The sequence below is a fragment of the Pyxicephalus adspersus genome, chromosome 9 (assembly GCF_032062135.1).
Source record: "Pyxicephalus adspersus chromosome 9, UCB_Pads_2.0, whole genome shotgun sequence".
Classification (NCBI taxonomy): Eukaryota; Metazoa; Chordata; class Amphibia; order Anura; family Pyxicephalidae; genus Pyxicephalus; species Pyxicephalus adspersus.
In genome coordinates, this window is record NC_092866.1 from 15,142,233 (window position 1) to 15,169,268 (window position 27,036).

Consider the following 27,036-nt stretch of genomic DNA (forward strand, 5'->3'; position numbering starts at 1 on the left):
CTTGTATATGCAGCAGTTACCCAAGTTTACCAACACTTCTTAATATTTCCTTTTCCCCCGAGGAGCAGATGGACAACACAGTGCACTGCACTTAAATCAACGTGTAAATGTAATAATAATAATAATAATATTAATAATAATAATAAATCTTTGGCATACGGGATAATAGGAAAGGGATTCTCAACTTCAGTATTTAAAGGCCATGGTCTGCACATATTTGTAGACATCAGTAAATGAAAAAAAGAATAGCTTACAATAAGTTAAAAACTTGACTTTTAAATCCATGGACACAGCTGGCCTTTGAGTAACATTGGTGGTCTGCAGCTCTGCCAGGGGGCACAGGCCAGAACCATGGACCATGTGTCCTGGAGACATCCCAGTATCAAAGCAGTGGGCAGGTTGTGTTTCTGGACAGAGCCTGCGATGGGAGAGTGGGCGGGTTCTGGCATCATGACATCACTCAGGGGGAAGTTTCTTCTACTTTGAGTGACACACCGCTCCCCATGCATGCGCGGTCCGGAGCCCATAAGTTTAGTGATCTGTAGGTCAGAAAAAGTTGGTGTGTTTTTTACCACAATCCAGCCTGTAGGTAGCCCACAAGGATTGGCCCCTGCCATTGATCATACCATGGGCTAAAGCTGGAAAATATACTCGTATTTCAGAAATAAAATGACCATTTGCTTGAGGGTGTGTAATTGTTTAAAAGCCCAGAATCAATTGCTTCTGCAAGTTACTGTTGAATAGCTTGAATAAAGGACTTGGCACCATAAATAACAGGTTGGAGGTGGTTAGTTCCAGATGTTGAACCTAATTTAGGGCATATGAGGACCTAAATCTGTTTAGCAGATACAATAGCTATTGTTTATATAATTTCATTGTGTATTTGTTTCTCCAATGATCAGTAAAACAGTGGTAATATATAAGTTCGATATATAAAAAGTATATAGTATGTAAAGCCTATCAATTAACTTTTCAAGTTTGCTGTCCTGTGATCCGCTATATATACCATACTAGGTGTTTAGCAATATTCAAGATATATAGGCCTGGTCAATAAGCATGGCCAACAAGAAGTTATTCATTTTTATCAAGGTCTCCTTTTTATCAATAAAAAAAACATGGGTAATGCCTTGAGGACTTTTATTGACCATTGGAACATGGCCAGTAGCTGAAGCAATATGCCACCCTTACCTAAAAAACACAGCCTCCTTGAAAACTAAATTCAAGGAAATAGTCAATAAAAACTTTTTTTTCTTATTAGACACATTTCACGAGATTACCAGTCTTACAGTAATGATAATAAAGTTTAATGAAGGCACAGTACTTGACCGTGTGTGTGTTGCTATTTCCTGGCTTGTCCCCCGTTGCTGACAGTATTTGGAGAGCTGTTTTCCACTGCTAGGCCAACATTCATGATGTATTTTAACTCATATCAAGCAGTGCTTCAACACTTAACTACAATGATGCCTCGAGGTAACACAACTATAGAAAACATCATGTGATCACCAGTCCCAACAAATTTTCAGCTTCTATACAGACATTGCATTTTTTTTCAGTGATAAGATCTATTCTATGGCAGCCAAAAAATCTGGCAATTAAACATAATACCTAATGAGTTGCTGGGTAATTGTTATCACCTCTGATTTTATCATAGCGGTCTAATAATTATCAATTTTGTGATGTTGGTATTTTATTTTCTTTCCCAGCACTTTAACTTTGACTGTCTCAAACAACAGATGGGAAACATCAGCAATAATGATCCTGTAGGAGAAGCAAACACATGTACACGGTAACAATTTCATTCTTGGCAGCTAAAATGCTGGAGAACTTAATTGAATTCCTTTCCCATCTCTAATCCACTGCTGTTTAAACTGTCAAAAATGTGTTTTTTTCCTCCCTTCATTTAAATTGGAGTCAGTACGTTGACTGCTAAAATATTCCTATGAAGTACAGAAGTACAATGGTCATAGCTCTACCTGCTGTGGCCTCAATGTAAAGTTGGTTGGGGCTTAGAGAGCTCTAGTTCATATTCATAGGCAATAACAATCTTTTGAAGGAAATGTTGGAAGCCGGCATTCCTTTTCTAGTAGACTAGAGTTCTTTGGTGTTAAGAACTTTATATCAAATGGGGATACTTGGACACCTTTGGCTCGGGGGGAAGGGAGAAGGTTTTAAAAACAACAGACTAGCCTTTGCATGGTAGGGGCAGGCTTCTGTGAACAAAAAAAAGTGTAGCATACAAAGTTAGCCCGGGATTTTCATTGATTGTTGGCATGGTGAAAGATCGGAGTTTGGTTCATTGTGAAAGACCATTTCTCAATTATTAATCACATCACATCTTAGCGAGGGCAGATGGTGCGTGAAGACTTTCCCATGATAGGCACAAGATTTGCAGATCTAAACGGGAAGTGGGTAACAAAGTGTCCATAAAGTGAGACTGACTGTTCCCACTCTTATCAATGAATAAGTTGTAAAGTATTGCCATCAGTCCAAGATATATTGACCCAGGGGGCAAATTTCCTCAGCCTAGTCCTCCCTTGGTGTCATTTATTTGCTATGCAAAACAGGTTTTCTTACAACCTACCCAATATATTAATTTGTGTTTTAGCTTAGCAGTCCTTAGAGGGAATTTACTTTCTACCACGTTTGGAACTTACATTAACTACTTCTTAACCACAGCATTAGAAATGAAACACAGATCAGGATTCTCATGACACATTTTTTACCATACATTTACTGCTGGACTCCAAAAATTAGGCTGTCATTGGACAGCTAACAACACATAAGCAAAAATATTATTGACAGTGGTTGGGTGAATGCACACAGTGGGCAACAGCAGCCAAGTGTGTTCATTAAAGAGCTAAGGCTACGTACACAAGTGCAATATTTGTTGTTGGAAAGGTTCTTCCAGGATCCTATCCAACGACTGCACGATGCATGAATAAGAGCTGTACATACAGTGCCGGCACCCCGCTGCAATGTCTCGCCTTCACTTTCACTTCACTTTCACTTAACTTTCATCTGTGGATCCACCAGGATGGTCAACTCAAACGAGGGATGATGATCGCTTTACACACGCCAGATTCACGTCTGATGTCCGCCCTGAGGTGATTATTAGACGAGAATCATCTGACGTGTGTACATAGCCTAAGGATCAATGTGGTTGAATTACTAAAGAAATATAGGTTGTTCACAAAGGGTTGCAATGGTTATATTACTTAGTAAATGAGATTAAAATACTTCAGCCATCCAATCATGTGCAAGAAATAATCCTGTTTGGATTTATTTGCAGGAGACTGTGTATTCTTTGCAAAGTAAACTATGCTTAATAAATCAGCCCCAGTGTTTGGTTCTTCCAATCAGCCCAAATCTGAACAGCAATACTACCCAGCAGATTCTTTGCTACACAATGATGTGGACATCCCCGGCACAGAAGTAGGTGAATTCCACCAATGAGGGCACAGATAATAATAAAATAATTTCATATGTTGCCTTTTTTATTCCTTACATGAAAAACTAAAAACAAATAATTTTAATATATGGTTGGGGAGAATTTGTTAAAAACTCTAGTTGTTCCTTTATAAAAATATAAAATAATAAAAAATAATAAAGATATAAGAATAAAAATTGTTATTCAATACTTTACTATAAGGAAAAAACACCACATAAGCTCTACTTTAGAAAAAGTAATGTACGTCTTAGCAGGGCTTTTATCATGGCACTTATTTTAAAAAAGATAAAGATGTACTAAGAAGTGGCCTTTACTGCAGTTCTGGGGACACGTTGCAGTGAGAAAGATCTTGTCTCTTTTAATTAACGGTGCTTGTAAAACAGTCATGAGTGCCCTTTAAACAAGTCACTAGCGAAATTCCCTTGTATGCAAAACAAACAGAATGTTTATAATTGCAGCCGGCAATGTCTAGATCGGGTGTCATATTCTAGAATTATATTTAAAATGCCATTTATTCTGTGCTCGTCTAGCCATAAACATAACTCAGAAGAAACATAATTCAGAAGACCAAGCTCTTATGTGAAAAATATACAGTTATAGACAATTTATGGAGTTGAGCAAATCAGGCAAAACTATCCTTCAGGTTTACTTTCATTGTTCACATCATTATGCTTATAGAGCCTGTGAATGTTTAAAGGAGACCTTTACTTTTGTTAAAAATATAATAATTGCTACACAGGGTTTTTTAAGATTTCCCATTGTTAAAAATGACCTTTACATTCCAGTCTGTAGCTGCTGCCATTTTCCAAAAACTGACAAAAAGTTTAAAATAATGGCAAACAGGAGGCATACTATACACCAATGTCGTATGGAAAGCCCAAAAAAGTTTTTTTTCTGCTTGTGTTATCGGCTAAGGGATATTACTCCCGTGCAGCAGGAATCTCAGCTTTCTTATAAGAATGCAGAAAATTCCCCAGGAATTGAATCTGCTAATGACATAGTGAAACCAACAGCTACTCCTTTAAAGAAAAAAAAAGGAATCTGCAATATAGTTTGTTAAAGTCTGTGTAATGTACATATATAACCTAAAAGGGAATGTTCTTTTTTCAACAAGCATGGAGAGAACACCATAAAAGGGCTGCAGGTATTTGTTGAATGGCACACTAATGTTATCAGTGGTGCTAATGTTATAAGGTTAGCCAACAGGCCTGGAATAGAATTATATCAATTGGTATGGCATTTTATATGTTATATACAATTCCTGGCATGGTCCTAGATGCACAGCACTTCAAATTCCAGATATCTAAGTTTGTTTTATAGAATGCACTGCATTCTGATTATTAATTTGGAGTGTTGGTTGACTGCTTCCTGCTGATGGGAAGAAGCCCGTTTCTAATAAGGTGGGAACCAAACACTAACTTGATATATGATGGGGTGCTGAGAAGTTCCTGGCTTTCCCCCCTTAGAAAAATGAATGTGGGGGCATATGACAGCCTAATATCTTAGTATGTAACTGTGCAAATATCAGGTCTTTGCGATTCTTAAAACTGTTTTTTCTTTTAACCTGGATATCTCGTTTCAAGACTGGGCATTTCACCGATGAAGATGAGCCCCACAGTGGGCGCCCCCAAACCTCAACTGACCCGGCAACCTGCGATGCTGTCCATGAACTGATTGATGAGGACCGGCAAATATCCACAAAAAAGATAGCCCAGATACTTGACATCTCATGGGAGCGTGTTGGGTTTGTTATCAGCACTATCCTAGACATGCGCAAGCTTTCAGCTTTCAGTGGGTGCCGAAATGTTTTAACAGTGATGTAAACGAGATGAAGCATCAAAAGCCGTTTTGGCCCATTTTGAAGCTTCACAGGTTTTTCTGGCTAGGTTAGTGACTGAGGATGAAACCTGGATCCACATCTATGATCCTGAAACCCACGAACAGTAAAAAAGGAATGGCGCCATAGCGGATCCCTGCGGTCGAAGAGGTTCCGAACCCAGAAATTGTCCAAAAAAGTGATGGCATCCATTTTCTGGGACAAAGACGGTGTTCTGATGGTGGACTACCTACCTCAGGGCTCTAGTATCACCGGACAGTATTATGCTAACTTCCTGGACCAGCTGAAGGAGGCAATTAGGACAAAACGCCATGGAAAGTTGACCAAAGGTATCCTTTTTTTGTAGGACAATGCACCTGCGCACGCGTCCAACGTTGTGGCTTCCAAATTGAACACCCTGGGTTTCCAATTGGTCCACCATCCCCTCTACTCACCTGACCTGGCCCCTCCGGACTATTATCTGTTCCTAAATTTGAAGAAACACCCGAAGGGGCAACCTTTTGAGGACATTTCTGACGTCAAAGATGCTGCTGAGAGCTGGTTTGCGGCCCAACCAAAGGACTTTTATTTGAACGGTCTAGAAAAGCTGCAACTACGCTGTACCGACTGCATCAGTCTCAGGGGGGGATATGTTGTATAAATGTGTCATTTCATAACTCTGGGCAAAGCCAGGAAATTCTCAGCACCCCCTTGTGTTTGTCCATTGGACAATGAGTGTGTTTGGTGCCCATATGGACTGGAATTCCAAAATTACATTTTCAAAAAGTTGAAGAATAGAATGTTTGGGGTTCCACCAACATGGAGAGGTGGAAGCCCAGGTCTGTAAACCTGGATGGCCCTGTGGCCCCTTGGACCAGCTCGACTGGGGTCCTGATTTTGTACAACTGAGGAGGGAGTGAGAGGCCTCCCATGGTTTAAGACCTGTTTGATATTTAAGAGAAGCTTCTGGAGTTGCTTGTTTTGAGACTGTTGTTGCGAGAAAGTAGGGATGAGCGAGAAAATTTCTTTGAAGTTCCCATGGGTGAGCAAAATTTCGGCAAAATTTAGCGAAACCATCGGAAATCACTATAGGAGGATTATCGTGGCTGCATTCATAAACACAGCTGTGGGAATCCTCCTGTGAGTAAGCGATCCCCGGGCACTACAGGTCAGAATGAGGGCTTGCCCTCATTCTGACCCGTATTGCTCGGGGATCTCTCACTGAGAGGAGAATGATACTCCTCCTCTCAGAGTGGGTCATGCAGCTTGCTTTTATGAATGAACAAAGCCATTGGAAAAGTTATGGGATTTTTCCCACAATGCATTCATTCATGAGCAGCCAGCGGGACTCACACTGTTGCAGTCCTGTACTATGAGTTCCTGGATAGAGTTTCTCTATCCAGGAACTCATAGTACAGGACTGCAACAGCAATCAGAGGTGATTGGTCTTGCAGGTCCCAAAAGTTCAGTCTCGTCGGCCGAATTTACAAAGGCTGTTCTCGCCTACATGTTTTGTAAGCAAGAACGGCCCAATTGTCCGTGAGACCGAGTTTAATAAATTCGCTCGCTCATCCCTAGTTGCAAGGGTGACCCAGTCCAGATGAAGATATTTTACAAGAACATTAAAGTCTTCAGCCTACATGCCTAAATTAAGGCTGTAGATAATGGAAAGGCAGAAATGTATTTTCATTTTGGTAAATCAGTGTTTGGATATGGAACTGCAGTCCCAACTTTCTCTACAAACACAGAGTTCGCAAACAAAAACCCAGTGCTACAGTTGTTTTTCCTTGTGTACAGATAATATAATCAAAGCCAAAATTACCCTTTACCAGAAGCACTGTCTTCTTTACCTGCACAAACTGTGTGGTCAACAAATAGCCAGGGATTGGCAATTTTTTGGTTAGAAAAGCTCAGATTCTTGCATCTATACGTAGCCATCTTCTGATGGTGTGTGTGTGTGTCTGGGGGGGGGGGGTGGTTGTTGGGGCTGCTATGTGATGGCACCATTCGATGCTTAGAGGTTAATTTGTACAGCGTAATTGCTAACAGTGATGGGAGCAACATCTGTGCAACTTTTGAGTCTAGATGAAGATTAATTTTGCTGACACTGAAGGAGATCTGTCAGGCTCTATAAAGAGTGGAATACCATCACATTAGTCATCTTAAGTATTAGTTAATGCAGCTATACTGCTCAACTGCTGCAAAATGGCAAATCAGTTAATTAAAGGAACTTACCAAGCACGCAAGTAAATGGCTGTTGTAAACCTGAACAGAAGAATTACAGGTGTGTCAAATGCAAACAGCAGAAGAAAAGTCTGGGAAAGAATATGTGTAATGTTGATTGTTCTCTACAAATACAGGAGGACAAACCTGAAAAATCCATTTAACTTGGCTTGAAGGACAGTTGTGTATATTTTCTGCTTCACTTTAAAGAATACACCAGTGTTGCCCAACCAGAGTTTTGTGGAACCCTAGGATTCTTCCAAAGGTTCTTTCAGCAATGGGCAATGAATGCCACTATGCTCATCTACTGGGAGCAGTAGATATAGTAATTATAGCAGGGTTCCCTAAAGACCTGAAGGTTATTTTAAAAATTCTGAAGGGTGAAGAAAGGCTGGCCTTTAAAACATACAAAATAAGTATTATTGAGTAAAGGTGCGGTAAACCACACCAATATGCTTCCAAGAATTAATAGCTTACATGGCATTGGCATTACATATTGCAACCATGGGATGGAAGTGTGCATGGGGACTAAATCTCCACCCAACCTCACCTATTTCCATTAATCCATTTCCATTCCTGGAGATAGGAAAGGGGATTATATGAAATGCAGATGCACATTTGCCATGTATCTATTATCTTTATGTTTTACTAGTGCTAGTGTCAAAAAAGTGTAAAAAAAAAAGTTAAAGTTAGAATTTTTTCGGTTGGTGAACTTTTAGGAGGAGCTTAAGGTATACCGTTTTAAAATAGGTTAAGGTTTTTGTAAATGGCCAAAAAAAAATCTATTTGGTATGTGTTAAAAATAGATTTTTATGTTGCCAGAAATCATGTACTTCTGAGCTTTTTGCTTTGACACAAAGAAAGGTTATGAAGATGAAGAAGGGAGGAAATGAGGTCATCTTTGGGAGCCATCAGAAATTTGGTAGGTAGAGTGACAACTTGTAGTTCAAAGTTGTATTGATATGTCAGGGAGGAAGAATCATACATAGTTAGGAGTCTCAGTTTAGAAGTCAATTCTAGGAAAAAAGGTTAATATTTCAGAACTGTGTGATTTCAGGAAAAAAGTTAGGAACTAATATAAGTCTCACCCTAACAATAAAATGGGATAAGGCTTTTAAACCCTCTGATCTCCCTCAGGAAATAAAAACACTTTCTTTGCACCTATTTACATTGACCATTTCTCATTTTAAATAAGCAATAAATTAAAATACCATCATTTTCAGGAACAATAGTTTCCGAAGTATAGCTGCAAGGTAAAAACAACCACAAAATGCAAATGCAGCTCTACAATAAGAATTACAGACGCATTGCTACTTATATCATAAAAAAAAAGAAAACTTTCTTAAAGTCAAATTTGCATTATGGAGACAATACAGCAGGAATTTAAAGCATATGTAACAGCTGTATCCACTTTAATATATCATGACACGACAATTAGTAAACATGCTTATGAAAATGATCCTTTAGTACAACATTACAATACCTGCGTCGTTCTTAAGCCATAAGATGCTGACAAAATGAAAACAGCAGCTGCAGATATAAACTGATGAATATGCAGATAATATGAATTTTAATATAATACGAGTCATGTCAGCAGCATTTGTGAATAGCAGCTGTCACCCTTTCAATGGAATTACATAGGAAATGTTATTTTTATATTCTCTTCTATTTCAGTAAATTAAACTGTCTCCTTTCATCGACGTCTCGCTGGGATTCTGTATACTTCTAAAAATGCAATGTTGAAAGCCATTGTAGAAAAAGATTAAAAAAAAAAGTTGGAAGTTTTTACTATTGTTATTATTATATGTATTATGCTAAAGTATTTTTATAGATCCAATAAATGATGTGGATTTATCAATAACAAAACTTTTGCCAGTTCATTAATTTTCCAACAAATAATGTTCACTCTTATATTAAAACTCTGATAGCAAAAGTGTCAATCATTTCAAAGCTGCAGTTTTCCTTTGGAGGAAATGTTGGCCATTTGATTCTTCCTCAAGCCGTTTTTTTTTCTCTCGTGGTGAAATCTCTAGAGTCCCTTGGATAGTGGATAAAGAGACTGGAGAGGTAGAAGGTAGAGAACTAAACTATAGATTGAATACCACCAGCCTCTTTAGCATTGCCAAAACTATACCGAAGAACAAAACCCCAGTGCAAGTGTTTTTGTAAGACAGTAAGTCAGTTATAGAAGCAATCAGGGAGATTCTGTCAAGGACCAGTTGAATACTAAGGACAAATGCCATGACTGTAAAAAATTTTAATTTTGGCATTTAAAGGAAGGCATGGTTAGGCTGATTACAGAGCTGCATTTGACCCCAACAGTCTTGGCTCAACTGCTCTCCCAGCTTTCAAACAAATAGGAGAAATTGGAAACCACTTTGTGCAGGCAGTTGCGGTGCGATTGGGGTGGATGTTGCTTTTGGCCACCCTTGAACGGCCAGCCTCTTTTATTGACTTAAATGTATTGACTTTGAACTGTAGTTTAAAGCGGTTGGAAAGCAGTTGCAGTTGTAGTTGCTGCTGGAGGACTGAGAAAGATCAATCAACTTCCTGGAAACATTGGTCTCCAGCAAACTTCAACCAATTTCAACCTCACTCAACCACATGACACAGAGGATGAGTGCATTTGAAGTTTAACTGTGGTTGACACAACAACATCAGGGTTAAACTACACAGTATTGAAGAGCTGGGAACCCCTAACAGCAATGGTTTAAAATCCCAAGTCTGCACTTTATGAGAAGCACTGAAGGGAAAAGGAATTTTACCATCATATTGAATGCTTTTACCATGGTTGCAAGGAAGAGAAATATAATATACATTTAGAAAAGAAAATAACTGATTGCTGCAAACATTTGAAAAAAAAATACACAATAATCAAGTGCTGACCTGTGAAGCAATTATATAGTGTAGTATTTTAAATAAATTTATAACTTCCCTATCAAAAAAAAAAGTACAACAAAAAAAAAATAATACAAAAGATAACATTTTTAATTTATCTCACAGTAAAAACGTTAAGTATAATGGTCTTGATAACCTCTCATACTGATGACCAACCCATCAGGAAAAATGTAATACATTAATTAATTTTGACAATTAACTTCGGTACTAGCAACAAATGGAATTGAAAGCAGACCTATCCCTCTTTTTTTCTTCATATAAAAAGGTGAATAACCATTTTTTAAAAAATATTTTTAAACATTTGTAGGAGAGACCCCTCCCCTTCCCCTTCTGCTGTAAAGAAATGCCAAAGCCTCCTGGAATACATGCATGACCAATCCCAGGAAGCTGTCCTCTTTGTCTGGTCTTTCTATGCATGTTGATCTCAGCTTTCCTCTTACTTTTTCCTGAAGGCGCATCACTCAATCTAATGCCTGTGCAGTGCAAGATTGGCTGACGAAGGAAGAACAACCAGAAGAATAGGGAAATGGTGACGCCCCATGTCCAGTCCACATTGAAACGAAGAGGTGCTAAACACAGAACAAAAATGCAAAATTTTAGGATATTACCCTTTTTAATGTCACCTGGTAATTCTGAAAAGAAAGCATTTACTGTCCTTGGGTGGCTACTAGGAATGAGGGAGCGGAATTTTTAAATTCGATCTTGTGGCGAATCAGACCTTTCTCGCTTACGGAACATGTAAGAGAGAATGGCCTTGTGATTCTCTGTGAGGTAGTGTTCGCAGGTGTACTGAACTCACATAACCTTTCAATGGTTCTCCATTGAGAGGCTATATGAGTTCAGTAGTATGCCTGCGGTCACAGCTGATTGGAGGCATCTCCATTGAGAGGTCATATGAGTTCCACTGTGATCATTCAGGTTTCCCACGCTCCCTGGGCTGTACTTATCATTGATAAGTATAGCCCAGAGGGTGTGGGAACCTGGACCGTGGGAACCTGCGATCACAGCTGATTGGAGTCACGTGCCTCTGCAGGGGTACTACTGAACTCATTTGATTTCGCTCATCCCTAGTGGCTACATTTATTCACTGCATTGTATTTTAGAGGGAGGCTTTGGTTGGTATCCATCCACTTTAGCTGCTGCTATTGGTAGGAAACCCCATCATATTTTGGTAATCCAAATTTTAGAAAAAACGGCGAAGAGCATTTTCATTAGCAAGTGGTGGGATCAACCCTACAAACAACAGCCAAAGAGAACAATCACCAGTGTTGGGTTTTTTCAGCGGCTGTTGGTGCTAATGGTGGGTCTACTTTCTGATAACCTGCCAAAAAAAATATTAATTTTGCAATAGTAGTAGCAGAAGTGAGTAAATGCACACAGGAGGCAGTGGCTGCCCGTTATGTTCAAAAAAATTGACCTTCAAAAAGTTTGACCAAAGCATGTTAGGTTCTATTACATTCTGAAAAGTTGTCTGAAAAAAAGTTGTCTGAAAAATGTTGTCCGATATATTAACTCATATCTGTCATATTCATCTGTGCATTTACCTGATTGCCTAGCTTGCCTTCAGTTTTAATTTTCCAACAAATAAATATGATACCAGCCTTTTCCTTCAGTCTAATGATCTAAAACCCATTATTATTTTTATCTACATGTTTGGAAGTAAGTATAATTATTCGATTAAAACATGTCATCTAACAATAATAACACAACCATGAGTTTAAAAAATTAACTTTAAAAATCTATTCCCGTCATAAATGAAACATCTTGAATAAGCAAAAATGTGTTTTAATTATAAAAATGTATGTAATTCACTTTTATTTCCTACATTAAACATTAATATTATTTACGATATAAATGATATCTCACAATTATTTAACAAGTTTCTATTCGTGCCCTTCTCCGTTTCTGGAAAAAGTTTTCTGAAATCGATTTGCTGTTTGTCAATCAATGAATCGTGACAAATCCAGACTCAATGTTCTTTTTTGTTATTACCACGTTATTGTTCATTAACCAGTCTTATTGTCATCTGAAGTGCTTTTTTATATTTCAAAAGTTTTTTCAAGCCTGAATGATTTTTGCTAGCTCAAGTCATTTAACTTACGCTTTCAATTCATGGATTTATATTTGATTATAATTCAATATATGGCTGATAAATTCAGCTGAACTAGAATAAATATTTATTTCTCCACCCTAATAAAAAGGTCCTACTCTGATCTTCTGTCCTTCTCTGAATTATTTTGAACACAGTAATAATTTTTTTTTTTCTTGGATGAGATATTTAGTAAAGGGTACTAAGAGGTCACACGGAGCGACTATCATTAATTTTGTTATGTACGCAGTAGAACCTATGCATAAATTACAGAGAATGACTTATGAATGCATAGACACATCACTAGCGAACAAGAAAAAGTTTTTAGGTTGGTTTGCAATGAGGTTAAGAAAAGAAATGATTGGATTGGAAATTAAAGATAGAAAAGTATTGTGAAATCATAAAATGATTTATTCTTCTTTTATTTATTTTTTTAATTTCAGCAATAGCAGTAGAAGCTCAAGAAAAGCTATAATTGTGTATTGTATTTTTATGTACTTGTAAACCTTACAACTTAACGTAATTAAGAAGTGTTAATGTTTAAATAATGGATCTCTCTATATAGTTTATTATATAATGGGGATTTGTACAGTTCTTGGCCCAAACTAAATGCCAAAATTCATATGAAGGATTATAGTGTTATTTCTATATTGATTTTAACAATCTTTGCAATAACAAATTAAAAAAAAGACCTCAGTAGTGAAAGGGGCAATAACAAATACAAGGGGTAGGGGGGATAGTGAACTTGAAGCAAGTCAGCTGGACCGTAACTAGGTGTCCATTGCCATTTGTTCTGTTTAGCAGAGGGTCAATTAAAAACATGGAGCAGTCCTGAGTAGGAGGTAAGGCAAAATTCATGGAATCAAAGTGCTATAGAGGTTGAGACAAAATCCAGGGCAGGACAATCTGGGGAAGACCCCATACCATTGATGCAACAAGGCCGACAGGCAGGCAAGGGGAAATAAAGAGAGAAGAAGGAGAAGAAGGGGAAACATGAACTAAGAAAGAGGAAGGGGAAGGGGGGAGTTTGAAAGGCAGTCAGCACCTGGAGTATGTAAGTCATGAGGCATAGCAGGAGACCCACTCACAATCGAGTCAGTGCCTCCGGCGAGAGATGAGGGTGGTGGTATGTGCTCCATGATTCCTAGATTGCCAATAACTGATCATAGGTATCATAAAGGATACTGGTCAACTTCTCATTGAACATTATGGTGACCAGTCTTGACTTCACCTCTCCGTATGAAATCTGGGAAGGAAGGCAAGGAAGATGGAAAGGAAGGCAATAAGGCTTCTGGAACACTGCCTTCCTCCCTGCTTTCCTTGCATTCTAAGTCCATTGTTTTCTCCACTGACAGCTGAAGGGGGCGGGGGGAAAGACAGTGTTAAAGAAGCCTTACTGTCTTCCCCCAAGACCCCTTCAGCTGTCAGCGGAAGAAAGATGTGGACCATGTGTCTTTCGGGGAACGTGGCACTGGTATTGTTGTGCCAAATCCTGTCCCCTGCAAGACAACGAGCAGAGATGGGGAGAGGGCCGGATTACACTGCCCGGGGGACGTGGGTTTGGCACCCCTGGTCTACATCATTGTTATTCTGTGGTCAAGACAATTTTAGTTGAACATACAATTTTAAACTGATAGCAATATGAATCAAAGTTCTAGAACAGGGGGTGTCCACACTTTTTTTGCTTGCAAGCTACTTTTAAAATGACTGAGTCAAAATGATCTACCAACAATAAAATCTTGGACTTAATAACTCCTGTACATGGTAGAGTTTATTTTGAAAGGCAGAGCTCTGCGATCTACTCGCGTTGCCTTTTCGATCCACCGGTAGATCGCGATCCACCTCTTGAGCACCCCTGTTCTAGAACAACTAAACTCAACAACCAACACATATTTACATATAGTTATGTTAAATATCTATATCAGTGTTTCTTGACTTTGAAAAACCTTTTATGTCTTTAGGGAACACCTGCTATAACTACTATATATACAATACATAGTACATTAGTATGGTGGTCAGTCGGAAGAATGCCTCCCACATTGCTTGCCAGAGGGAAGGCTGCCACCCTTACAGATAGCCAAAAAGATCATTGGTGTCAGTGATAAATGACAGTAAATGGCAGTGATTGATTCTCCACCAGAATTTCCTGCTGACTGTCTGATTCACTGCTTTATAATTAGACCCCCTAGAGTCGGCCAGGAAATCTTAAAATTAAACTATTACTGGTATATCTTTTTTTGTTTGCTTTAAAAGTTTTTTTGGGAAAAAATATCCCTCTAATTACCTTTATTGACATAACAGCTGAGTCTAATTGTTGAAAATACAAGAAGCATGTTATATAGTTCAGCTTTCTCTAATTGCACTTTTCTCTTCCACTTTTAGAAGGAAAACTGTTTAATAAAAGAAGAGCTTTCTAATTAGTATGCTTTTAAAAGACGCGTGCAGAAACGCAAGCTCGTCAACACCATTTACCATAACCTGCAGATCATCGGGTGTAGTTGCTAAAGCAACTTCTAATTGAAACGATTTTTTTCGGACAGAACCAAACCAATGTTACAACAACAAGAACGCTGTGAGTACTTGCTATATTTTTTTTTATCACTCTTCGAAAAGGATACCAACATCTGGCAGGTAGAAATGGAGGCCACCAGGGAGTTAGAATGAGTACAGTCTGTCATTCTGATGTATCTGTCATCTTAAAACCCTTTCAGGAGAGGTGGGCCTGACACGGCCATGTCAGTCCTGCCGCCTAATTCTGCGGCTTTAAATAAGGCCCGAGGCAGTCACATGTGACCAGTCACTAAGGGTTTTAGTGGCATTCCTACAGTGCAGCTTGTCTTCAGTCCAACAGCTGTTGTTTAGTGATAGATCAGTGAAGCAAAAAATTATGCCTGTATAAAAAATAGATCTTGAGCCACAGTACTCAGTCTTATGGCTTTGTTCTACATTAGCAGCAAACCTCTGGGATTCATTTACTTGTAATCATCTCTCACTAAGGGGGCAGAACGTCTTTCATATAGCGATGGCGGAGTCACCTTTGAAACAATTGCAAATGAGAAGAAATTATTTTCCAATCTACTCTCCCAGGATTATATTTGATAAACTGGCGCACTTCAGGAGCCTGCTTGGAATGTAAACGCTCTTGCAAATATAGATTTTGTTAGGAATTTGTCTGCCCCCCTGTTGTGTTTAATTGTTGTTACGGCTCACACTTCTTGTCTGTTATGAATATCTGATGCATTACAGAAATAATTTGAAACTAATTTTTGGTCTTTTTTTTATTATTACAGCGTTCCCAAGGCGCCACAGTCGTTTATCCATAAAAACATCATGTGTTGAAGTGAACCTCTGAACAGTGAGAGTCTAAAGGAAAATGACAACACTTTGGTGTTTGCAATGATATTTTGTTTTGAGTCTGCAAGAGACAAATATAAAAATGACGGGACATTTTTTTGGCAAAATTTTTTTATGTAGGATAATTCATGCATATGTGGTTTGCATGTTTTGTTGTGTTATCGTTTGTTTTTAATTTTATATTAAAGTATTTTCACTTTTACTGATATTGTTGAATTTTACAACTGTTATTTACTTGGCAACATAGTCATATGTGTAAATATGTATACTGCATTTAAAGACCCTCACCTTTTCATTTTCTATTTGTTAATTTCGGGATGTGGCAGGTGTAATTTTGTTGAAATAAATGTGGGAGTCTCCTGGTTTGTTTCTATGTTAAACTTATGCACAGCTAGTGGAGTGATTATTGTACTGTATTTTTGTAATATTTTTGGTTTGTGGTGTGAATTTTTTCAATGTAAAAAATGTGCCGTGGCTCAAAAAAGGTTTAAAAACACTGCTATAGATTAAAATTCTAGAATGAAGGTGTCTGTAGAACACTGCAAGGCTTTGGTGTCTGCAAATACCTGTAGCAGCCTCAAAAGCCTGCAGATACAACTTAATGGTTGGCTTTTCTGAAAGGCAAATATCCAGCACTCATAACAGTGCCAAAAATCGCAAACCTCTTTCTGTATTCCACACATTACTATTGGTCATTTGAGTCCATGACAGTGATAAGGGGGGATGAGCAAGCAAAATTTTTAATTTCGATCTCGCAGCAAATAGGGCTTTTCTTGCTTACAGAACATGTAAGCGAGAACAGCCTTGTGATTCACCACGAGGTCATGTTCTCGCCGAATAGGGATGAGCGAGAACGCCTCTGACATTCTCTCGAAAATTTCCCCAAACTTCCCATGGGTCCGCGAAATTTCGGCGAACCGATTTCGCAAATTCCATTAAAGTGCAGATTCCCATGCTTCCTGGGTTGATAAGTAGTCAGCATTTCACCGGCACCGGATGAGGTAAACCAGTGAATACATGGATGGGGTTTGTGTGTATCTTGTCTGTATAGAACCAGTTGGGAAGGAAAAAGAAGTAGGCCAGCCAGTCAGAAGTGTTCAAAGTGTTTTAGATAAGCTAGGTGGGCAAATGAGCCAAGGGAACACCAATGAGAGAAATAAAGTAGTAAAATATAATATATCAGAGTGTAAGTATGGAGTGTGTAGGCACCAGCATGATCGTTTTCCTTTCTTTCTCTGCTTTTCCGTATACTTTCTATATTGACTTGTTTCAGATAATTTTAGACCAGTGATCAGCATTACATCTAGGTAAAGGGAAGCACCTTTAATAGGTCAGCTGACCTATATACCACCTATATATATGAAGAGTGTAGTGTAAAGTAAAACCATTGCATATCACTTTCGATCAGAGCCTGGGTATTACAAATATGGCTGTATCCACTGACACGCCTAAATACAAACTATACATAGAAACAAGGTTTATAAATCATTAACATATATTGATCAGATGAGCTGTACCAAGTTTATCGCCTTTACATGCAAATAAAAAAAAAAAACCGAAGAGCATGCATTCACTTTAAATGGGAAGCTTTGTTTAATTGCAGTGACATACAGGATGTAGCTCAGACTTCTGTATTACAAGAGGATATTGTTTTTAAAATAGAACCGCATTTTCAGAATTAAATTTAGAAAGTAAAAATGATACTGCCGTTGCCTCATCTTAAGATCCATGATGTAATTCCTTATATAAAGTCAATAGCAAAGATCAATGAGACAAGAACCAAGGTAAGGGGGATACATGTCATGTGTGGAGTATATTTGTCAATCTTTCTAATGTTTCTGCCTAAAAGCTCAGAGCATTTTTCAATCTGTCTCTATGCATATGCTAAGTATGGGCAATATATTAAAAGCCAGGAGTGCTAACTGTTTGAGCACTTGAGAAATAATCATACAAGTGTCTACTTTTTCACTTAGATTTAGTGGAACACAGTACTAAAAGTTTCTGGTTCCCTGTTTTTTTTGTTTTTTGTTTTTTAAACACATACTTGTCTTCACAATCTCCTAGAAAATGACCTTCTCGGATTTAAAGAAGGATAATGCAGGAGTTTCATGTTGGCCAACCTAGGCCTTCTTGACCATAACATCAGTGCCTTTATAATTACAGCTAGGTACAATTATTGCTGCAGTCTTTTTAAAATGTGTTTTAGGATTTCTTGTTATATATAAAGTGTTAAAGACCAAAAATCAGTAGAAAACAATGTAACATATCAAAACCTCCACTTGATTCTAAGGACCCAATACATTATTGTTCCATCCAAGTTTAATTCAAATCACTTTTATGAGACCAAAGAACACATGAGAACACCCACCCCACTGCTGGAGGTATCTCGGGAAGGTGGAGGGGGGGGGGGGACGGGTACCAAAACCTACTGGGGTGTCCAGCCTGTAGTAATTATTGAAATTGTCTAATTCTGCATGTCACATCTGGAAAGAAGGGACCAGTAGGGGGCACTATAGGTAGCTCAATGATTGTGTGAGGCTTAATAAGATCCAAAGAGCAGCAAAAGCAAAAGCCTGGTTTTCTCCAGAGCCTCTAGAGGTGAGAATGTTACAATCCTTGGGCACACCAAGGTAGGAAGGACAGTGTGCAGTACCGAATCAGCAAGCAGATGATAGTCAAGGAATGCCAGGGTCGAGGCAGGCGGCAGGGAAGAAAATTCAGGGGTTAAGTACTAGAAATCCAGATATTAGACTCCGATGACACAGGGGTTACCAAAGACACAGAGGAACACAGGAGAAACAAGAAGTGACAGAAGGCGTGGGTAACACGGGGGTCACTTAAAACACAAGGAAACACAAGTGACAGAGGTGACACAGGGGCTCACCGCAGACACTGGGGAACATTGGAACAGTTCAATTACCAGATTGCTCAGCAGAGCTAGGGGGCTCGGCACTAGTGGAGACAGCTAAATAGCCAAGAGTGATTAAGAGGCTATTTCCTGATTGGCCGGCAGGAGGGGTGATGCTGATAAAACTTGGAAGACAGTCACACTCAGGTTCAAAAGTGTCCACATGCCCAGAATAGAGGTGCCGCCGCATTAGCGAGGAGGCCGTAAGTATGACATTGAATTGCCTGAATTTTATAATAACAATAGAGTTTTCATAAAAGCAAGTTAAAATGTATTGTATTCGCCACACAAGTTAGGGCGATTTTTGCTAGTTTTTTAGAGATGTGATGAGTATGTAATTGCCTTTGACAGTTAGGGATGCTTTTGTAATTATTCTTGGGCCAAAAAAGGATACTGATTTGCTTCAAAGGTCCCAAAGTAGACAGAACATCTTTAACAGGACCCCTCCCCCAAAAAGACAATAAGTATGTGTTGCCCTAAAATACATCTTGAAGTACATATGAATATTTTATTAAAACAATAGACCCCATGGTCTAGGTAGACCTCAAAATTTAGCAGAAATGTACATGTATAAAACATGTAAATGATCCATGTTCTGATGTCCTTGATCTAAGTTTATCAGAACAGGAGGTGAGGAGGAAGTTTATAGTGAGGACACCAATTCTAGTAACAACTATCTATTACCAACTCTCAGAGATATTTTTCACTTCTTGTTGTTTTTGGAACACAGAAAATAAAGTCAAATGTCCCCATAGTGCAGAGTTAACATGATACAGGAGTTTTACTATTTTCTGCTCCATTCAAGACCAATGAATTGTTTTGGCTATGGATAGAGTTTAGTATGCTTTCCCATTCGGGGCAGCTCGGGTCATTTTATTCCTAGTTCCTCATCTACCAGCTTCATATTTTCTATCTGCTAGCCTTTCACTAAATTGGTCTGTTTTTGCTTTCAGTACACTAACCATATAAAGTTTGTACAATATGAAATGAACTTTTTCTTATTGGCCGACAAGCTCTATTTTATTTTTCTCATAACATACAGAAAATTGTTTTATAGTTGTAACAGTAACAGAATGAAGCAACTGTAAAATTAGAATTCTTTCTTGTGATCGGCTTCTACTCGCTGTAGCTCCATAATGGTAAATTCATTCCTACTCTCTTATTAGCTCTGGATGTTTTAAATGCACTCAAGTACTCTAAAGAGGATGACTTCACTTACTGCAACAGTTAATTAGTTCAATATACATCTTTAATGCAAACACGTTGACACTGAAACATTGTGTGGTGGGTATGTTACTGGCCAAATATCCACTCAAGGTCTTAACCTCGGTCATGATTAATTTATTATCTTCTCATTGGTTGTGTGTCTAAACTTGCTAAGGTCACTTGCCTTGTAAAATATTGTCTATTCTCAAAACTATAAATGAGCAAATAGATTTAAAGAATTAAATGATTCTGAAAAAAACTAAGCAAATTTGATCTTACAGGCTCTATTAATAAAACAGGGGGTTTGACATTCCCTCAAACATTCCCTGGTGGAGAATTACTGTCATTGAAACCCATGGACCTTTAAGATTCCCACAAGAGAATGTTCGAGGCAATGTGTGATTTCTTGTTTTATAAATAGAACCCTAAGTGTTGTTGTAATGAACTTAAAAGAGTAACTTCATCAAAACTTTCATCATTTGTATAATTAAAATTCTATTCGGTTTGTAATTTTAGAGGTTTGGTTGACAGATGCTGGGTTCGAAATTTCAGCTTGTCGTAATTGGTTATTGCTTGTGCACGAGTTAGCATTTCCTGGATAATAGATTCCTGTGAACAGCTAATATCTCCAGTAGTGGCCCAGGGTATAGTCCATATAATATATAAAATAAAAAATGCCACACCAAATATATACAGTTAAATAAGAAATGTATTCATTTATATGAATTCTCCATTTAAAAAGTTCTCAGTATAGCCTAAGGCAGCTGGTTATGTTCCTAAAAAGCCTTGTATAAGAGTAACTCTTCTTCCCAGAAAAAACCCAAAACATCTTGACCTCCCACCTAAATGTTATATATATTGATACTGAATTATAGAAACAATAAACATTTTTCTATATTATAAAAATGGTGGCTAACCCTTATATAAATGAAAAGTTGTTTTTTTTTTCCTTTTTTTTTATTTTTTTTGAGGAGGACCTCTCCCCTTCTGTCTGTACTGCAGTAAAGACTGGACAGGAAGCCTGTAGTCTCCTGGGATACATACGTCATATATCCTAGGAGGCTATGGGCTGCTCCCTCTGTGTATGCCCGAGCTTGGGCATGTGCAAAAAAGGGCTTTCCAGGAATGAAAACAAAAACAAAATGTGCCGATCTCCTGAAAGAAGAAACCAGAAGGAGGAGGAAGAAGATGGTCCTGCCAACTGTCCAGTCTGCACTGGAAGAAGGACGCTGGGATAGCACAGACCTACTGGACTCAGCTTTTTGACCAATGGCTATACAGTTAAGTGTTATTTTTCTTTTTTGCTCAAGGTTCCGGGAAAAAAGTCTGTAGTGCTTCTATGTAAAATTGTGTTTTTTATTTTTATATATAAGATGAAAAATTTTATAACTTATTCATGAAAATTTAAATTTCACAAAAAATCCTAATAACAAATAAAAAACTAAATAATGGCCACAACAAAGAAGTGTAGTGGATTTCCCTGTACTTACACTAATTTGTTAAAGATACCCAAAAGGAAGTCCCAATTTTTAGGTGGAAATTAATGCAGACTCTGTTGTGGCCTCTGTCCCTTTACTCAGCCTCTACATTTTTTTATTGGTGGGGCGAGTTTATCTTTAGGGAAAGATAGTTTATCTTTAAGGCAGTTGAGGTTGTTTCAAATTTTTGTAAAATATGCCAAATCTTTAACTATTCAAAGCAAATAATGAACATGTAGACACTTATAGGTTTGTCCATATGCCCTAGTTTTTTCCTCAAAAAATAGAGCATTCAGATTTGAAGTATGAGCTTTATTAACCTTCTACTACCTCCTGCACCCTTTAGCTAACACGTAAAGCCTGATCACAGCCTTTTTTAAGAACTGAGAATGAACATTCCCTTTAAGAAATGAAGACGTGGGGCCTGATTTATTAAAGCGCACCAAGACTGGAGGAAATAGACTGTCATTGGAGAACCTAAGTGATCCAACCAACAATATTTGGTATTTTTTTCAATCCAGGAGGATATCCATTTCAGGTTCTCTCATAATAATCTTCTCCAGCCTAGGAGAGCCTTAATAAATCAGGCCCATGGCGTGAAAGTGCAGGTGGTGAATAATTTTGAAGATTCAAGGAGAAAGGCTTTTGGCACTTTCTGGTTTACTTTTAGAAGATCCTTACTAGATTAAAGTTGCAGACCATTCGTTCACTGATTTCTCATCCATGTACCTTAACCCTCAGCTTCCCCATTTCTGACGAAGAGAAACTTTATTGCCCCAAGACATGTTGGATCTCCTTACTGTACAGAAACACCTAATGGTGTCCCCATTCTGTGTCCCTATTCTCTCTTTCCATTTGTCCTACTGACTACTGTCACCAGGACTGGAAAACGAAAAGGCCATAGACAGGTATTCTAACTTTTTCTTGATCCAAAACGTTAAAACATTTGTTTTAATTGCATGTTTTTCTAACATACTAAGCTTAAAAAGCATACCTGGTGTATGACTACCATCCAGTTATATTGTTGGCAATCGTATTTGTGAAATGCACATTCATGCCCATATGACCATCCTTTGGAAGAGTTTTCATATGAACCTACCTCTGAACAGGATATGACCTAGCCATACCCATGCATAATGCCCCTCCCCCACCACCACCACCACTATACACTATGAAATAGGAAAGCTTGAGTTTTAAGGGGTTTTTATTTTATGTAAAGTTTTTTTTTTTTTTTTTTTTTTTTTTTTAGGGTTTTTTATTTTTAAAGTTTTAAAATCCCACTTTGCATTGCAGTATGTGTACATGAAGCTCAGTTTGAAGCTTGAACCTTTTATGCACACTTGGAAGCTCACAACTTGCCAGTATCAACCATTTAATGAACCTACCCAATAAAAATCAAGGGTTGGCCAGATCTTTGACATACAGCTCCTAACTCCTTGCCAGAGCTATTAATGTTTTCAGGAAAGCCAATAAGAAGAATGACAACGAATAACTTTTCAAGCTTCAGAACTATTAATGGAATTTGCATGGTTGTCCGTACATTAATATTCAATCACAAAAAGCTGGTTCTAAAACCTGTTTTGTTTTCAAACATATGATCCAAAAAACCAAAAAAAAAAACAACTATTAATAGTTAGAAGAATCAATCCTAAGTGCACGCATTTCCTCTGAAACTCCAGTAATTGAGATCATAGAAGGCATTAGCGAGAGTGCTCTAACTCTTGACAGTCGTTCTGAGATGGAGATACTCCGATGATGGAGAGTCTGCTGGATAATGCAATTCCAGAATGAAATTGTATCACTTTATTAATACACTTGATGAACTAAACAGAAGTACAAATTTGTTTGGGGAATTTACAAACGTAACACTGAGCTCAGTGCCTGGGATTAAATGAATACATTGTCCAGAAACACTGTACTTGCAAATGATCCAAAACCCCATTAACTTATCAAATGTCATACACAGATACAGGGTATTTAAGTATTTGAATTATTTAGTGCGGTCGTAAAAATATTCTTCACTAAGTCTGTCCGCGACTAATGATCCCGCTGAAAATTCATCGTCTTCCCTTTTATTTGTATAAGTAGAGGATTTGGATAATCTGTTATTGTGTGCGATTATCCAGATTTCATTGCAGTCCACAGTGAGAAAATATTATACTGCCTGCATTCAACGAAAATGAATTCCTCAAGCATTTCTTACAACCCAGTGCCACTTACATGCAAGACATTATTTAAAGATTTCTAGCAAGTGGTATTTGTATTTAAAAATGCTATATATCTCAGCTTCACGATAGATTTACTGCAACAAAATATGATGTTCTACCTATTCATAACTGTGTTAGAAACTTAGATCCATTGAATAGCCACTCCCCTAGGTGAGTATATCACAGCTTAGTAGGTCTGTGAACAAACTCATCTACTGTAATGCAATAAAATTGTCATATTATCTGTTCTTTGTTATGTTGTCACTCAAAGAATGAAATGGAGGATGGCATGGATACACATTTTCAGGTTGTCAAACTCAGACTGTATAATGGATGTTTTCCTATGGCAGATAGATAAAAAAAAAGACAAAAGTGTAAAGAAGATCCTATATGTTTTAGCACAAGAAGACAAGTGCAAGCACATGTACAAATTATGGCACATGCCTATTATGGACATGTGCATGGAGTGCTTGAAGTGCACCTTGCTTGGTGTGCATGAGCAAATGTGGATGCTCATGACTGTGGAAGGTCAGAGATCTTCACTGGCTTCCCAATAAACCTTCTTTTAACACAAAAACAACACCTGTGGGTATGGTGCAAATAGTCTTTTGGTTGTTTATTACAAAACTTCTTAAAAACATCTTGTCACATATTATCATCACAATAACCATATACCATTACAACAGTGCAACTTTATAATAACAGCAATATAACAATCTTTTAACAACCTTACTATCATCAGGTTGCAGGTCATTGAGGACATTACCCCTCTGGCCGTATTCCTGATTGTGGCTTGGGGTGAATTTTATGTACCAAAAGTGATAACCCGGAGCCACACCCGGAGTAGCATTGTAAAGATCCTACCTTCTCCCCACGATCCAGCGGGGATGGAGGCTGGAAATCTTTTTCCCTGATGACCGATCTCTGCCTCACCCCCTCACCTCTTCCTACATATATTTTACCGTTTACTGTTTACCTTCGCCGCTCCCTAACCTTATTCCACTTTAAACAATTACCCTATCCTGCCTTGTTTAGCCTCACCCCACCAGTAATACTGGCCATACCCCTAGCTATATCCTTTCACAGGCTCCTGGTTCTTCTTTACAGTGTTGGTGTCATATACGTGTATAAATATTTTTTAGTAATGCAGTTTACGCCAAACACTATAAAGTGATAAATCCCACCATTTAAAAGACCCAGACTACATATGGTGAGAATAGGCTTCTCTTCAGCCATGTCCCCATGTTTAGTGCATGTCAAAGTAAGTTATCACCATTATTGCCATATGAAAGGAGAAATGGAACCCCCCCCCCCATGCAAATATTGACTTTTAGTAATTCAGCATTTTCATGGGATCTTTAAAGGCTCACAAACACAATGAAATTTGGAAACTATTAGAAAAGTAAAAAAAAAACTACTTTATGGTAGTTTACATTTTTTACCCGGGTGACATTGGTTTACTTACCGCCCAAGTTTGGTTTGAATGTAAATGAACAAATGTCATCCCCAGGACCACCAAAATATATAAAAGAGGAACTCTTTTTCTGGCTACCTCTCCTTTTCTAGGATGAATGATGGTAAGAGTAATTTGACTTAATGACTGTGATCCCAGTCCAACAAGTCCCCCCCACCTTCTTCTAAACGGAAAGGACAATGTTGCAGCGGGTAGAGCCATAACATTCTCTTCTGTACTTAGAATATAAGCCCAATTGGAGAAAAGGAGGGCAAGACGAACCAGTAATATCCATAGACGGGGTCAAAAGAAACTAGTGGGTTGGAGGATATTTTATGCTGTAGAGGAAATTCTAGTGGTAAAGGAGGGAGTGAGGGGGTGTCAAGGAGTAGTATCTAAGCATAAAATTGGGTTTTAAACCCAGAGCTGGACCTTTTTCAATGAGAACAGATTTTGAGTTGACTTTTATACATCTTACAAACATGGTTTCACATTATCATAGTAATATATCAAAGGTGGAGCTTTCAGTGGCTCAGTGCAATTACTTCTCATCTAAAAACTGATGCAAAAATATATTCTATTCTAAAATACTGAGATGTTGTATAAAAATTGTATTAAAAGCAATATTATATAAAAAAAAAAAAAACTTTAAGCTCCTATATGGCTTTCATTTTATTCCTTACTATTCCTCCCCTTTCTGAAATTTGATTTGCTTTGCACTATCGTCCTCAAAGGTAATGCAGAAAACGTACATATTTGTAATTAACATGTCAATTCAGCTGGAATTCAAAATATGTAATGCGCTGCAAGGTTTTTAAATGAACCCTTTTGCATAAATATGTATAGGTCTGTAATATCGGAAAGGGGAAAAAATAAAAGCATTATGCATTTTTTTTTCTGTGAAGCGTTTATTTGATGTAAATATTAGCAGGTGCCATTTTATTAAAATATGCACAAAATAATCTGGGATGACCTTTCTGAATAATTGAACACTAATTTTGCCTTTGTACGCCATTCCTCGCAAATTGCAATCTGCAGACTGCCCGGGCAGCTCACCACAATATTCTATATAGGGTATCATTTACAACTTTATCAGACATATTTACAGTAAGACATAAAAGCGAGAGAGAGAGAGGAGTGAACAGATACATAACAGGCACTGATGTTATATTGCATTCTCTTGTGTTACTGATAATTATAATAACCTTTACTGTAAAGGCAAAGAAAAGCAAAATTAAATTATTTGTAGCTGTATAATTATCATGTTTCTTCTCTTATTAAAAAAAAAAGGCTTGAATGACTCACATGGTTTAATACAGCTTAAAACATTCAATGGCAATCTAATCTGAAGAGCTGCTTTAGTACAGAAAGCAGTTTGAAATGTAATTTTTTTTGCAACTGTTTATTATCTGATTGTAAATATTAAAGCGAACCTATCACATTTTTTACTTTTTATAAAAGGGTTATTCATCCTTGCAGGTGAATTTACCATTGTCATGGTGAGGATTGAGTGGAAAGCTCACAGCCTGCTGGCTCCCCTTTCTGCGCATGTACGAGATTGGGCTTTCCTGGAATGTAAACCATGGATGTGCAATGAGATCTACACGCCATCTGATCTTGTGCCGGCACAATGGAAGATTAGGTGACCTATGAAGAAGCCGGAAGAAGAAGGAAAATGTTGTCCAGTCCATGCCAGAAAGAAAAGGGATTGTGGGACAGCACAGGATCTACTGGAGTTTGTAGAGGGATCTCCTTTGGGTACTCACACTACTCACTGATCTCACACATGCACATTTTTCAATAGAAAATCACTATGTCCTGCCTGAACAATGTAAATTATTATTAATATACAGTATTTATATAGCACCAACTTTTTATACAATGCTTAACAAAGTCAAGAGAGGCCTGCAGCAAGGGGACTGGGCGGAAGGCCGGCATGACTAAGTGTTTTGGCAG